Genomic DNA, 13,420 nt, shown 5'->3' on the forward strand with positions numbered 1-13,420 from the left:
GAAGCATCCTGCTCTCCTTACAGAAGGTGCAACTTCTGGCAGGCAACATTGTTAAATGCCCCTGAACAGCCATTTGAAAGAAAAAAAGGAATTGGATTTCCTACAGACTAGATGAAAAATATCCTTTAAAGCAAAATGTTTGTTTATTAAATATGAATTTGCATGTTTAATGTATCTGGTCCTTCTGCTGCTGACGCTCCTTGTCTGAAGTCATCTAGGCTGTCTTTTGTGTCTGTGCGTCATGCTTTGCATGTGCTGCTGTTATGTAACAGCATGAGTAGCTGCAGTATAAGAATAAGCGCTTGCCTTTGTCCTTGAGGCAAACAGAATTCGACGTGGCAGCAGCCGCTCGGAAGGCAACCAGTGTTAAGACTGTGTTTTCTTTTTAACTGAGAAGAAGTGAGGCATCGTTGCCCAGAAAAAGGAGGACTTAGAAATGGGTTCAAGCACAACTTGTGGCAGAGAACCGGAACTGGCAAACTCTGAAGATGACAACTTTGGGGGAAGGGAGACGAACCCAAGCAAAGTTTTATTCCGCAATCGTTTTGCATGAGGGGTTAAGAGGGGGGCAAGGTGCCGGTGCCAGAGCATGTTTCTTAGAGAAACAGTTACGTAACGATTCTTTGTATTCAGCACCACTGTGTGTGTCTGTAGTCTGTTCACGAAGCACACCTCACTGCTTAAGTACTACTACACTGCCACTTTGAAAACCTGTTTTTGTATTAGTCTGTGGTATCCAGTGGACAAAATGCAGAATGAAGTGGTGAATTGTGTTGTATGACAACTGTAGAACTTTATAATAAAACACGTTTTATTTATCAGCCTTGAGTGTTTATTTAGAGATTGTGCAGAAAGACTAAAGCGAGACATTTCTGACAGGTAGCGTGTTTGCCAAGCATCTGGATAATCCTGAGAACTTAATCCAGAGCTGGAGTCAGCATCTACCATGGCTCAGGCTTCAGGCAGGGCCCACAACCACCCCTATACACCATTTCTGCCACCTGCCTGTGCACCCTTTCATTGTTCGCTTGCAATTGTTCCACCTTGTGTGTTCCTAGCTGCCCGGGCTGCCCAGAGCTGCCAGGGAAGAGAGTGAGCATGGGGCTGGTTGCAAAGGGAGCCCTTCAAGTTGCAAACACTCCCAGTCCCGTAAAGGACATGCAGGGGACTCTGGGAGAGGACATGAGCGGGTAGATGCAGGTATGTGGGTGAGGGCAGGAAGGTAGGTGTGATTGGGGGAAGTTTCTGGTGATGTGTATGGGGGAGGGGAGTGAGCACTATGTCTCCATTAAAATCTGGAACTGGCCCTGATTTATTCACATCTGCAGAGCAGCTATGCATAAGAACTGTGTCCTTCTAGCACGCCTTAACTAATATTTGATTGCTTGAAATAGTGTGCTTAATAAGAGATATTAGTGAGGTACTGAATGTGGATGAGACATACTCTGTTCATTATGAGCTGGAAGTGATTATGTCTAACTGGCTATTGGGGGATAAGCTTCGGGTAATCAGCTGCTCCTTGACATTCACTAGGAGCTAGAATTTGTCAGAGTTCTGCTAAAAGGGATATTTGTGGTACAGCTTAGTGGTATCCCTAGGAGCACATTGCAGCAAGCCGTTATGACAGTGACCTTTGGAAACATGAAACCAAGGGAACAGAAGCTATCTGAACTGTCCCCTCATGCCAAATATTGCATTTTACAAAGTGTATTCTGCCCTTTCTACAGAATGTTCTTGTGGGAGTTGGAGGGAGGTTAAAATGCATGGACTGCTACTTCGAATAGCTATTTTACAGCTGATGTATGCACAATTCTTGCTTTCTTCCAGTGCTGCCTTTTCAGCTCCAAGCATGATTATAAATGGAAAAATAACTTTCACTTTGAGGCGGGTATTACCCCCCAAAAAATGCTGGCATAGGAGCTGAAGCGTCGGTTCTGCAATAAAACACTTGATAGTTTTTCATAAGAAAGTAGAGTGCTGAAATGTTAAACGTTTCTTACCACCTCCCACAGTTATAATTTGCAAAGGAAGAATTTCAGTGCCAGAAGGCGCTGCTTTTCCACATGTCGGTGCCCATGCGGCTTTGTGAAATTCAGTAATGAAGATACTCTCCTGAATTCTGGGCTGCCAATAATGAATTTTGGACCGTCTATTAAAGCTTAACATTGCATTGTCTATTTTTTAAAAAATAAACTCAGCATACATTTATGCTGGAAAGTAGTATAATTCTAAAACCGTGCCTCCCTCATAAGATTTACACTTGCAGCACACGGGACTCCTGTGGCCCAATTATCTACAGATACAATTTCAAAAATAAATCTTGGCTGCAGCTTGTATTTGGTTAGCTGACCTGTGGCATATCACATCCTTAGCAGTCCAAGTTTAAAAACATCCAGTGCAGTATAAACAGAGCTATTTGAACAGTAGCAAGCGGCCATTCAAGTCAGATGATACCAAGTAACCGGGTGTCAGGCCCTGATAACTCTGCCCTCAAATACCTCCCCCCCCCACCCCACTTTTTACTGACAAAATCCCTGGGTGGAAGGTTGGCAATACTGTGCTGTTGCCTAGCAACAGCCACTAAGGACATTTGTTTAAGGCTATTACTGCTTCTATCATTTTGGAGGGTCGTAACCTCCCACATGCAATTTTAAAAAAGATTTCAGCTTTTTCTTCAATAGATGGCCTTTTTGCAAATTTGTAGCGATATCTGTCTTGTCTGTCCATGACCCCACTCTGGATTTAAGTTTCTGAAGATTTTGCCATATAGAGAATGAGATACATTATGCTCCACCCTGTACTTGGTGCATTTCATGGTCTTTTGGCCCTTCTGTTTGCTTTTCAAGCCTCCAGTGTAAAATAACAGCATAAGAAGGATCGTGTGGCCTAATCCAGAACAGTGTCTGGGAATTAAAACTTGGTTCACTTATACCAGCGATGGCGAACCTATGGCACGGGTGCCAGAGATGGCACTCAGAGCCTTTCTGTGGGCACGCGTGCACAGAGTTCATCATGGGGGGGGGGCGGAAAATCACACCCACACAAACACCTAGGCTGGCCTGGGCATGATCCTTTACCTGGGAGTAAGCTCGGTTGCTGGCAATGGGGCTTGCTTCTGAGTAAACCCTCCTAGGGTGATTCACCCATTCGAAGCGTTGCACAATTGCTTCACCAAGCTTACTCCTGAGTAACATGCGCCTCAAAGCCAACTGTTTTTTCTAAACTAAAACCTCAGTATTCAGATTTAATTGCCGTGTTGGCACTTTGCGATAAATAAGTGGGTTTTGGGTTGCAATTTGGGCACTCGGTCTCAAAAAGGTTCGCCATCACTGACTCATACAGTACTACAAGACTCCTGTTTTCCAGTAGAGGGAGCAGAAGAGCTGTGACTCGTAATCTTCCCTACAAAACAGAGTCAAGGAACATGGAAATTGGCTCTGAATCGTCAGGGACTTATAACTTGGGAGGCTGGTCTTGAAATCCCCCGCTCGGACAGAGTTGAGACCGTGCCCAAGGCTACCCATTATCTGAGCTTTAATTAAGGAGTCCTTTGGCACTCTAGAGGCAAATGAAGGTATCGAGCCACAAGCTTTCAGAGGCAGATGCATTGGAGACATCTCAAAAGGTCTCAAAGGTGCCACAGGACTCAGTTGTTCTTGTTACATCGGAACACAACTCGTCTTCTGGAATTTAAACCAGATGCAATCAGGGCTGGGGGAAAAAATCCTCCCTGCCTAGACACCTGAACTATCCAGCTGGCGGTAGGGCTACCCTTAAAAATTTAACATACCCTCTCCCCTAGTGCCGCAGATAACAGTGCTCTACAGTCAGTATTGGGGGGGGGGGGAGGGGAAGCACTGTTGCAGGGTAGGCAAAGATCTAGCCAGCTACTCAATGAAAGCTAATTCTGAATGGCTATCCAGGTAGCATTAATTATGTCTGGAATGGTCACATAAACTTAGCATGGATTATGGAGGGAGAAAGCAAGATTGTGGTAGAAAGTTTTTGGTTTTCATGCACCCCCTCATTGGCTGTATACAATTGAATAATTGATCCGGGTGCTGTTTGTTTAATGGCTCCGAAAACCAGTCTTTTAAAACAGAATCTATGCAGCTGGAAAGGGGAGGGAGCAGCTTGGTTGTGACAGGCCCTGTGCTAGTTCCTTTGCTCACACAGTACAAGAATCACGGAGGGTTGTCTCCTCCCACTGCAGAGAGAGAGAGAGAGAGAGAGAGGTACGCACCACCTAATCAAAATAAGTATCGACATTCTTTGTCAAGAGGAAGTGATTCCTCCACCTAACGTAAACTATGCCAATCTGTATGCTCTTTCTTTCTTTCAAATGTATGACTCCACATTAATCCTGGTACTGGTAACTATGTTCCACAGGAAGAAGATAGTAAGGTTGTATATTTCTCGGCCACAGAACAAAGCATGCTGGACCTCCTTTGTTGCAGAATGCTCCATCTGGGTCTTCGTTCCTACCCAGCCCTTCTACCCCCTCCCCCAACGGCCATCCAGCCTCTGTTCAAAAACCTCCAAAGAAGATTGCCACCTTGAGCCCTGTTGGAAAGGGCGGGATACAAATAAAAAAATAAAGAAGACTCCACCACACTGTGTGCACTGCTAGGCGGGTGCCGCGTCCTGTCAGAGGAGTGCTCAGAAAAGCTGGCTGGCAGTTAAGTAGAGCTGGAGACCTAGCTCTAGAGGCCTGAGGCAACCACCCAGCCCACACAAACAACCCCCCCAAGCCCTCAACACACACACACACACTCAGGTCCTCAAAACACACATAAAGAAATGTGTTGAAGAAATGATTTCAAGGCTTAACACCTGAAAAACAGCTCACCTTTTGGCTCTGTGTTCAGCTGCCTTCTGCTGCCTCAGAGATTAGAAGCTCATCATATAATTTACACGAGCACCCTGCACGCTGACTAAGCAGAAAGCTAAATTTGGATGGAAATCTGAATTGTTTGATTAAAAAAAACAGTGAAAAAGAGAACACCCCAAATGAAGCTTGCAGCTGTGTGGTCTACCCAGTTCCATGCAGCCCTTTCATGAGGTACTGGAAAACAGAATGATCAATGGGTACCATTCAAAGCAGGGGAGACACGCTTTGCTTGACAGGTGACAAACGCACAGACCTCGCCCCAAGTGGTTCAGAGGTGGGCCTTCTTCTCAGTCACCTCTTTTGTTGGACAGCTCTCATCATTGAGTATCAAGCTTCGAAATGGCAAGGAACCCTTCATTTGGGCAACCGTTTCACTCGTACCGGAACCCCGCTGCCCCGATCGCCACGACACAGCCACCAAAACACGATTCCCTACGCCACTGTAGATGTTACCAGTCTGCCTCTTGAGATAAAAACCACCACTACGCTCAAATGTTTCTGGACCGACTCTCAAGGAAGAAGAGACCGTTTCATTTAATATTTATTATCCCATATGAATTAAACAAATCAGGCTTGGAAATACCACCAATGCACAGGGCAGGGGGGAAAATAAACGTTATTTACAAGATGGAGACACAACACCCCATAATAAATTTAAATGTACAGATTTGATAAAGAAACAATAGACAGGAGGGGGAGGGAGGAAGAGACGCTGCTCTTTAGAAATAATAAATCATCCATCTAACTTTCAGGCCATGACTCCAGTGTCCATGGAACTTGCGAATCATTAAATAATGGCATCTTAGACATATAGAACATCTGACAATTTAAATACATTAATTATAATTCTAAATAAATATCATTTGGGAAAGGAGGCTGCTTTGAGCCTGCAGCTCCATTGACCTGTGTTTAAAATGGCAAAAAACGCTTTTATTTCATGCTCCTGACACCAAGGGCTTGGCCCAACTCCTGGCTGAAATCAATGGAAGTTTCACCAGCACCCAGAATGGGAATAAAATGGTATTTCTCCTGATCGTTTTCACACTCTTTAAAAAAGAAAAAAGTCAGAGGTTCTCTAGATGGCTACATGCGATCCCCCTAGTCTGGCCTGCTGCTTTGAAACTGCTGTTTGGTTTTTTAAATAGCACAAAAATATAAAGCAGAAATGCAGGCATTTCTGATTAGAGGATTTGTTTTAACTTCCCTGATAATTAAGGAGGCAGCGTGGCTTTTGTTTGCCATATGGCCTTTACGGGCTAAATCGAATTGGAATACGTAGTTATTTAAAGGGTACGGAAAACCACGTGCTTTGCTTTTTCAATCAGAACCTCACTAACCCTTTTCATCACCCCCCACCCACCCACGCACCCCAAGTCCTGGAAAAACAGTAGCATTCGTGTGTTTTAAAGGATTTCTTTTTGACTTGAGAGTTCCAGTTAGAAATGAACTCTGGATTACTGGGGGTGGGGGGTGGGGGCTTTGACAGTAGCGGAGATATAACTGATTAGTGCCATTCCTCAAATAAAGTGCTTAATAAGCAAGTTAAGGCAGGTCCCTTGACACCTGGGAATTCTGAATCTTAGGGGGGGGCGGATTTAGAGCAGAAGCATCTGGATAATGCTGGTGGCCCCTCTCTGGGGTAGGGCCAGTCCTGAGGAGAAAGAGGGACATTGGTTGGGATGAGAGGGGAACATGATTTTCAAAGGAGGGACTACGTGAGTTTAGCGTTAGTTTCTCGGGAAGCCAGGAGCCATAAGACTCCAGAAGGGTTTTAAGTCAAGTGAGCATCCGAGGACTCCCCGGGAGAAACCTTCTTGCTCTGCGCCCTTTGGCACAAAAGGCAAATGCCCCTTCAGATCCGGCAAGCTCTTCCCTCTTTTCAAAACATGTGCTTGAGACAGACATGATTTTCTTTTTGTAAGAATTTCCAACTGGAAGCAGCATAGGTGAAGGTAGACAAGACACCTAGCAGACAACCAGGGTGTGAGGAACCCTGATTTTCCTCATCAGCTGCTAAGAAGCAAGAGGATGCCTTGATTTTAAAGTGGCAAACAGGAAGACCTTCACCTTTCCCACACACCTGCAATTCCAGATGCATCTCAGCTGCATCATAGTGAGTCAGGGGGAAAAAGTCATCCCTTTCCCCACCATTTGAGAGACCACCTGGGTTCCAAGTTCTGGATCTCCACCAGTGCCCAGTTCCACTCCAAGGAACATTATATAAAAAACAAGGGAGAAAAAAAATATTTTGGAACTACTTCCAGTGGTAAAAGCGGCTTATCCCTGAAATCAACTAAGGCTCAATTCTCTCTGACACAGACTGTTTATCCCAATTCTGCCCTTTTCTTTTTTCTGCACTGAATAATTCCCCAAAGAGCTGAACAGGAAACACGTCCCACTCAGAAGTCTCTCTCAGAACAGCAAGGCGTTATGAGGTTTATTCACTTTTCAGCTGACCCTGCAGGTATGCCAGATGGCCCTCCGTACAGGAACAGTTTTCACCTCGCCTACTGAAAGAGGTCTACTTTCAGACAAACATACAGAAACGACCGCCTCCGTAACACTTAAGCAATAAGCAGGGAAAAAAATGGACACACCTTCACAAATAATTTTGTTGGAAGATATTCATTCCCATTGGTCTGTCCTCAAGGTAGTGACAGAAGCAAACGGGAGAGTTAAGGCACGCCGTTTGAAAGGAGAGTGGGGAAAAAAATTAGGGGCCTTGAATAGGAAAGAGAGTGTGGGGGAGAGACAGGAAAGTGTTAAATCCCTGAGGGGGGGGGTCTTCTCTATTACAATTTTTCGTACAACTCATCTGCGCATTAAGCAAACTGGCTCGGCAAGTCTAAGACGATTGCTGTTTACTTTCTTTATGAGGAGTCTGAGGGATTTACCTAAAGAGCAAATTAATTACTCTGTTGGAAAAGGCCACCTCTTGTGGAGAGGGGAGATGGGTCACCAGTGCCAAAAATTGTGGTCAGGGGTACCGCGCCAGTGTCATAAATGAGAGTTGTGCTTCAACAGCTGAAGGCAATTATTTGAACTGAGGGTTTCAGAGAAGATGAAATGAGATGTCTCCCAGTTTAAGGAAAACTGAGGTCCTGGGGGCGGTTCCTCCCAACAGGAAGAGGAAAAAAGTCATTTCCTGCCTCCCCGGTGGGACAATGGGAACCACCCATACAAGATGTCCTCCAGCTCAGGGGACAACTGGAAAACAGGGACTTGGAAATAGCCTGGTCAGGTCCCTGATGGTGGTACTCCGGAACACTGGCAACCCCACCAGTAAGGATTAAAAAGGGAACATTTAAGTGTCACACTATCAAAAAGCCTTCCTAATTCTCTGACAGTCTCACCTCTGATATCAACAAAGACCCCTCACCAGTGGCTTCCTGTGCAAAAAAAAGACCCTTCCACACTCCCTTAACTGTGCATGCTTCGCCAGACCTCTTTTGAGACTAAAGGGGAATCTCAGGCAGTGTTTCTAAGAGGAAGTATCACATAGTAAAGTCCAGCCACTTCAAGCAATTCCATTTCAATGCATTAGTGCAGTACTGCTCAACAAACTGGAAAGGGGGGGTGAGCCAGCCCACACCCTGCCCCGTTCGTGCCATTCGATGGGGCAAAAGGACATCTAGGATCACAGATCTACTCCCACTGGTTTCTGGCGAGACAGCCCCGGAATCCTGGGTTCTCTCATAAAATGGCACGCCACACGAACAGGCAACATGGCAGCCGAGAGCGGTGCACAGACAAGGTAGAAAGGGAGGAAGCCAGAATGTTGGGGGCCTGCGAGAGAATCCAGTGCCCCATCAAGGAAAGGAGGTACTAGTGCAACAGATGGGTATGGCAGGCAAATGGGGCCAAGGAAGAGAGCGACACCAGTTTGCAGGGTGCCAAAGGGGGCTGTCGGAGAGGGATTTCCACCCGTCCTACACTCCAGGGACAAAATCATGTGCTACAGATTGCAATTCCGGTTTGCACTTTTAAAAACTGGGAAGGGGCGTGGGGGGGGGGGAGGGAGGGGGTAACCTTGAACAATCTGCTGGGCCTGTGAGCATCGCTGCCCTTTTCTGTGGTCTTGCAGGCATTTCTTTGTGAGGTGGATTTCCTTTCTCTGGCACTTCTTCAGGGTCGATGAATTATTTTCTTTTCATCCTGCTGGTTACTCGTTTGTAGAAATGTTTATAGACCATTGACACGTTGAACGACGAAAGGGGGGGGGGCAAAAAAGAAAGGAAAAAGAAAACGAGAACATTGCACTTTGTCCTTTGAAGGAAAGCAAGGCGGGCATCCTCTGCTTCGGAGGCCTCTTCTCCGCTTTCCGTCTTCCAGGCGGCCCATTCGCATCGCAAAGAGTCCTTAAAGTTTTCCAGTGTCACCAAGTTCCCTTTCGCCCTGCTTCATATCGCCTTCCCAGTACTTTCTGCATTTCTGCATCCGACGAGGCTGTTTCGGAGACTTCCAAAGTGCAAACGAGTCCAAGGCTAGGTCCCCGCCTTGAAGCACCGGTTAAGGTGTATTTGGTTCCAGTTTCAGCCGCTGTAAACCCTGACGGGTGTAGGGTACCAGTTCCGTCATACTGCTGCTCAACGAGAGAGCACACACGGTGGCACTGAGCTCGCAAAAAAACTCTGAGGAAAAGAGAGAGAGGGGAAAAAATTACATTTAGCTCCGACTGAACAAACTGAAGACAACTTCAACAAGAAAGAGACTGATAACCCCACCCGCAAGACAATGCACTCAACCACACCTATGAATAGCAAGTTCCACCCAAACACTTACTGATTGGTTCCCATCCTGGGACATGGACAATACACCACACTATCCCTTCTCACTAGACACAGTGTGAAACAGGCTTCTCTCTGAGATACACCTCTGAAGATGCCAGTCACAGATGCAGGTGAAACGTTAGGAGCAAGATCTACCAGACAATGGCCACACAGCCCGGAAAACCCACCACAACCCGTTGAACAAAGTTTATTTATTAACTATTTGTATCGTACCTTACAAATATTTGTATCCTACCCTTTTGGTTCAAGTTTGCATCCTTTCTCCAATCTAAGGAACCTTACTCCATATTAAGTTGCTGTTTAATTGAAGAAACAGCCATGTTAAGTTGGAGGAAACTCCTCAGCTTGGAGGATGGTTCCTCAACACAGAAAAACATAAGGCAGAATGAAATGCTTTTGCAAAAAAGCACCACGTTCAGTAATGCACAAAACAATGGTTTTGATAAAGGCAGCGCGTGAAAACGAATGATAATTCTCGTATTTGTTTGGGACTGACCATACTAACATCTTTATCTGAGACAGAGTGTAGTGCCCCAACGGAGATCGGGCACTGTACAGTATGGATCTGTTGTAAGGTCTCCAAGTTCTCAAGGAAGAGGAGCATCTTCTCTAACTACCCTGATCACTGGGCCACTAGCAAATGAACATGGAGTCCTTCTGCATTTCAAGCCTCTGATTCTTGGGTCTTTCAAAGTTTTACTTGCTATATCCCATTGGACTTGGGGGAAAGCAGAACTTTCGAGTGTCGTGGCCACAGTTACCAGCTGGGACCGATGCGAGACAAGTCCTTACTCTTATTCTTCCTGGCCAAAATGTCAGCTCGTTCCCAGAGATCAAAGGCGTGGAGAATATTGGAAGTGATGTTGACGAAGGAAGAGGTGATGGTTGGGATGTGATGAGGAACGCTGATGGAAGAGCTCAGGTTGCCGCCGCCACCGCTGCTGCCGCTGGAGCCTGTCTGGGAGCTTACAGAACTGGCTGGCGAAGGCATCGGAGAAAGAGGAGAAGGAGTTCCCGTGCTCCTGTGGGTCAAATGCACAACAGGGGAAGGTTAAGGCTTCTCTAGGCAGTTCAACTTGAAAGACAGCTGTATGTTGGCATCCTCTCTCTCTCTCTCTCTCTCTCACACACACACACACACACACACAAGTCTTCCTCTCCCCTTCATGAATTTATAGGCAATAAAAGAAGAAGAAGAGTTTGGATTTATATCCCCCCTTTCTCTCCTGCAGGAGATGCAAAGGGGCTTACAATCTCCTTGCCCTTCCCCCCTCACAACAAACACCCTGTGAGGTAGGTGGGGCTGAGAGAGCTCCGAGAAGCTGTGACTAGCCCAAGGTCACCCAGCTGGCGCATGTGGGAGTGTACAGGCTAATCTGAATTCCCCAGATAAGCCTCCACAGCTCAGGCGGCAGAGCGGGGAATCAAACCCAGTTCCTCCAGATTAGATACACGAGCTCTTTACCTCCTATGCCACTCACATTTAATTTGCAATTTTCAGCTCACTGATAAAACATCCGTGGGCAGCCATGGCGCAAGTCAATTTGCACGACACCTTTTTTTCTCATCACACTTTAAGAATCAGCACACAGCTACGTTAGAGGCTCTTTTTTGTGGTGCAAACTACTTCGGACCCAAGGGGGTATACTCAAAGAGCAATGTGATTTCAGGGGAGGTAGTTGGGCTAACATTATAACAGCCTTTGCAAGATGCGGAGCAAGATGGAACTTGTTTTTTTTTTTAAAAAAAACCCCTGCTTATTAATTGTTGATGACTTTTAGAATTTATTTATGTAGTTCATAGGTTCACAGAATTGGAAGGTGCCACAGAGGCCATCTAGCCCAACCCCCTTCTCGACGCTGAATCAGCCCCAGAGCACCCCTGACAAGTGTTCATCCAGCCGGTGCTTGAAGACTTCCAATAAGGGGTAGTTCACCACTTCCTTAGGCAGCTGATTCCACTGCTGAACTATTCTTACTGTAAAAAAAAAATCCCTAATATCCAGCTGGTACTTTTCCACCCATAATTTAAGCCCATTATGGCAAGTCCTATCTTCTTCTGCCAGCAGGAATAGCTCTCTGCCCTCCTCTAAGAGGCCGCCTTTCAAATGCTTAAAGAGAGCTGTCATTTTGTCACCTGAGTTGAGCGGGTTTTCTGGTGCAGAAATGTTCCAAATAAATGCAACCCTTGTGCTGGAAGCAGCGATTACAAGAGTGCCTGCAACTCACTGTGCAAATGAGGGGAGAAAGACCAACGGTTCAGCCAGTCATGGCGAATCAACAGCTGAGAAGGCTCTGGGGAAGGATTCATCACCAGCGAGCCATTGCTGAAGCCTGGCCGTTGTTGGTTTGCGCTCTGTGGTGAGCCAGCAGCTTTGCCAATGCTGCGATTATTTCAAAGGGCAAGAGTGATCGCTAAAAACTCTCCATGCCAAAACCACTGCTTCTATCGCACAAGAACTTTCTGGAGTCCGTGGCCAAGGTGATGAAGAAAGCAGCCTGCCCTATCAATATTTGGCAGACTCCCAACATACACTTATTGCTAATCTGCTCTTCTTAAAGCAGCCTGAGGCAGCAAACCAGGCCGCTGCTGTTTGGCATTTATCCCACAGGGATCCATCTTGTCCCTTTATCTGAAAAGGGGAGCTTTTGACTTTTGAAAGCCCACACCTTGCAGGTCTCTAAGATGCTACTAGGCTCAAATGTCCCTGACCAGCATGACTACCCCCTGAAACTATCTCGTCTCCTGTGCTGCTCAATATCTCCATGAAACTATGGGGAGGGACCATCCAGGGGGGGTTGGAGAGAACTACATAGAAGAAGATGATAAGAGTTTGGATTTATATCCCCCCTTTCTCTCCTGCAGGAGACTCAAAGGGGTTTACAATCTCCTTGCCCCACACAACAAACACCCTGTGAGGTAGGTGGGGCTGAGAGAGCTCCGAGAAGCTGTGACTAGCCCAAGGTCACCCAGCTGGCATGTGTGGGAGTGTACAGGCTAATCTGAATTCCCCAGATAAGCCTCCACAGCTCAGGCGGCAGAGCTGGGAATCAAACCCGGTTCCTCCAGATTAGATGCACGAGCTCTTAACCTCCTCCGCCACTGCTGCTCCATACCACAACCAGATGGCACCCAGCACGTTTCCCCTTTACAATAGAGTCTATTTTTCCTTTATAATAGAGTCTACTATAAAACACTTATGTTGATAATCAGTCTAAGGAGATTGAAAATACAGTTATAACGATTCATACTGAGAAAAATCCATCGGGAATTCCCTATTCACAGGTTGACAGTGATAGCTAAAACCCATTTCAAATTGTTCCATCCTCTTATGCTACAATTAAAACACGTCAGGTCTAATCTTTATAATATGAAAAAGGATCCATTCTAAATATTTTCAGTACTACCTTGAGACACACGGAGAAGGTGCTTGTGTGATTCTAGAGGAACTCTGCAACAAGAAACGAAATTTTAGTTAAGATTGCAATTGATACCATCTTACGGCCAGTTTCCGCCTTAGGTTTCTGACAATCCTAGACCAGATACAGAGCTGGGTAACAAGAACTAGCAGCAAAAACGGGCCTCTGTCACACAAGAAAGAAACATGATAAAAGTAACCTTGAGATGCATTAAAGTTGGTCTAAGCCAGGGTTAGGGAACCTGCGGCTCTCCAGATGTTCAGGAACTACAATTCCCATCAGCCCCTACCAGCATGGCCAATTGGCCATGCTGGTAGGGG

The 13,420-nt window shown here is 46.1% G+C and overlaps 1 long non-coding RNA gene across 1 annotated transcript; it reads right to left on the bottom strand.

Moving 5' to 3' along the window:
* Positions 1-5,419: 5,419 nt before the first annotated feature.
* On the bottom strand, positions 5,420-13,243 carry LOC125439823. Its single transcript, XR_007245589.1, has 3 exons — positions 13,089-13,243; positions 10,474-10,703; positions 5,420-9,522 (listed from the first exon to the last, which is right to left on the bottom strand). It is a non-coding gene; the product is annotated as an uncharacterized LOC125439823 (long non-coding RNA).
* Between the last annotated feature and the right edge of the window lie 177 nt (positions 13,244-13,420).

This window comes from Sphaerodactylus townsendi, linkage group LG10 (assembly GCF_021028975.2).
Source record: "Sphaerodactylus townsendi isolate TG3544 linkage group LG10, MPM_Stown_v2.3, whole genome shotgun sequence".
NCBI classification, from domain to species: domain Eukaryota; kingdom Metazoa; phylum Chordata; class Lepidosauria; order Squamata; family Sphaerodactylidae; genus Sphaerodactylus; species Sphaerodactylus townsendi.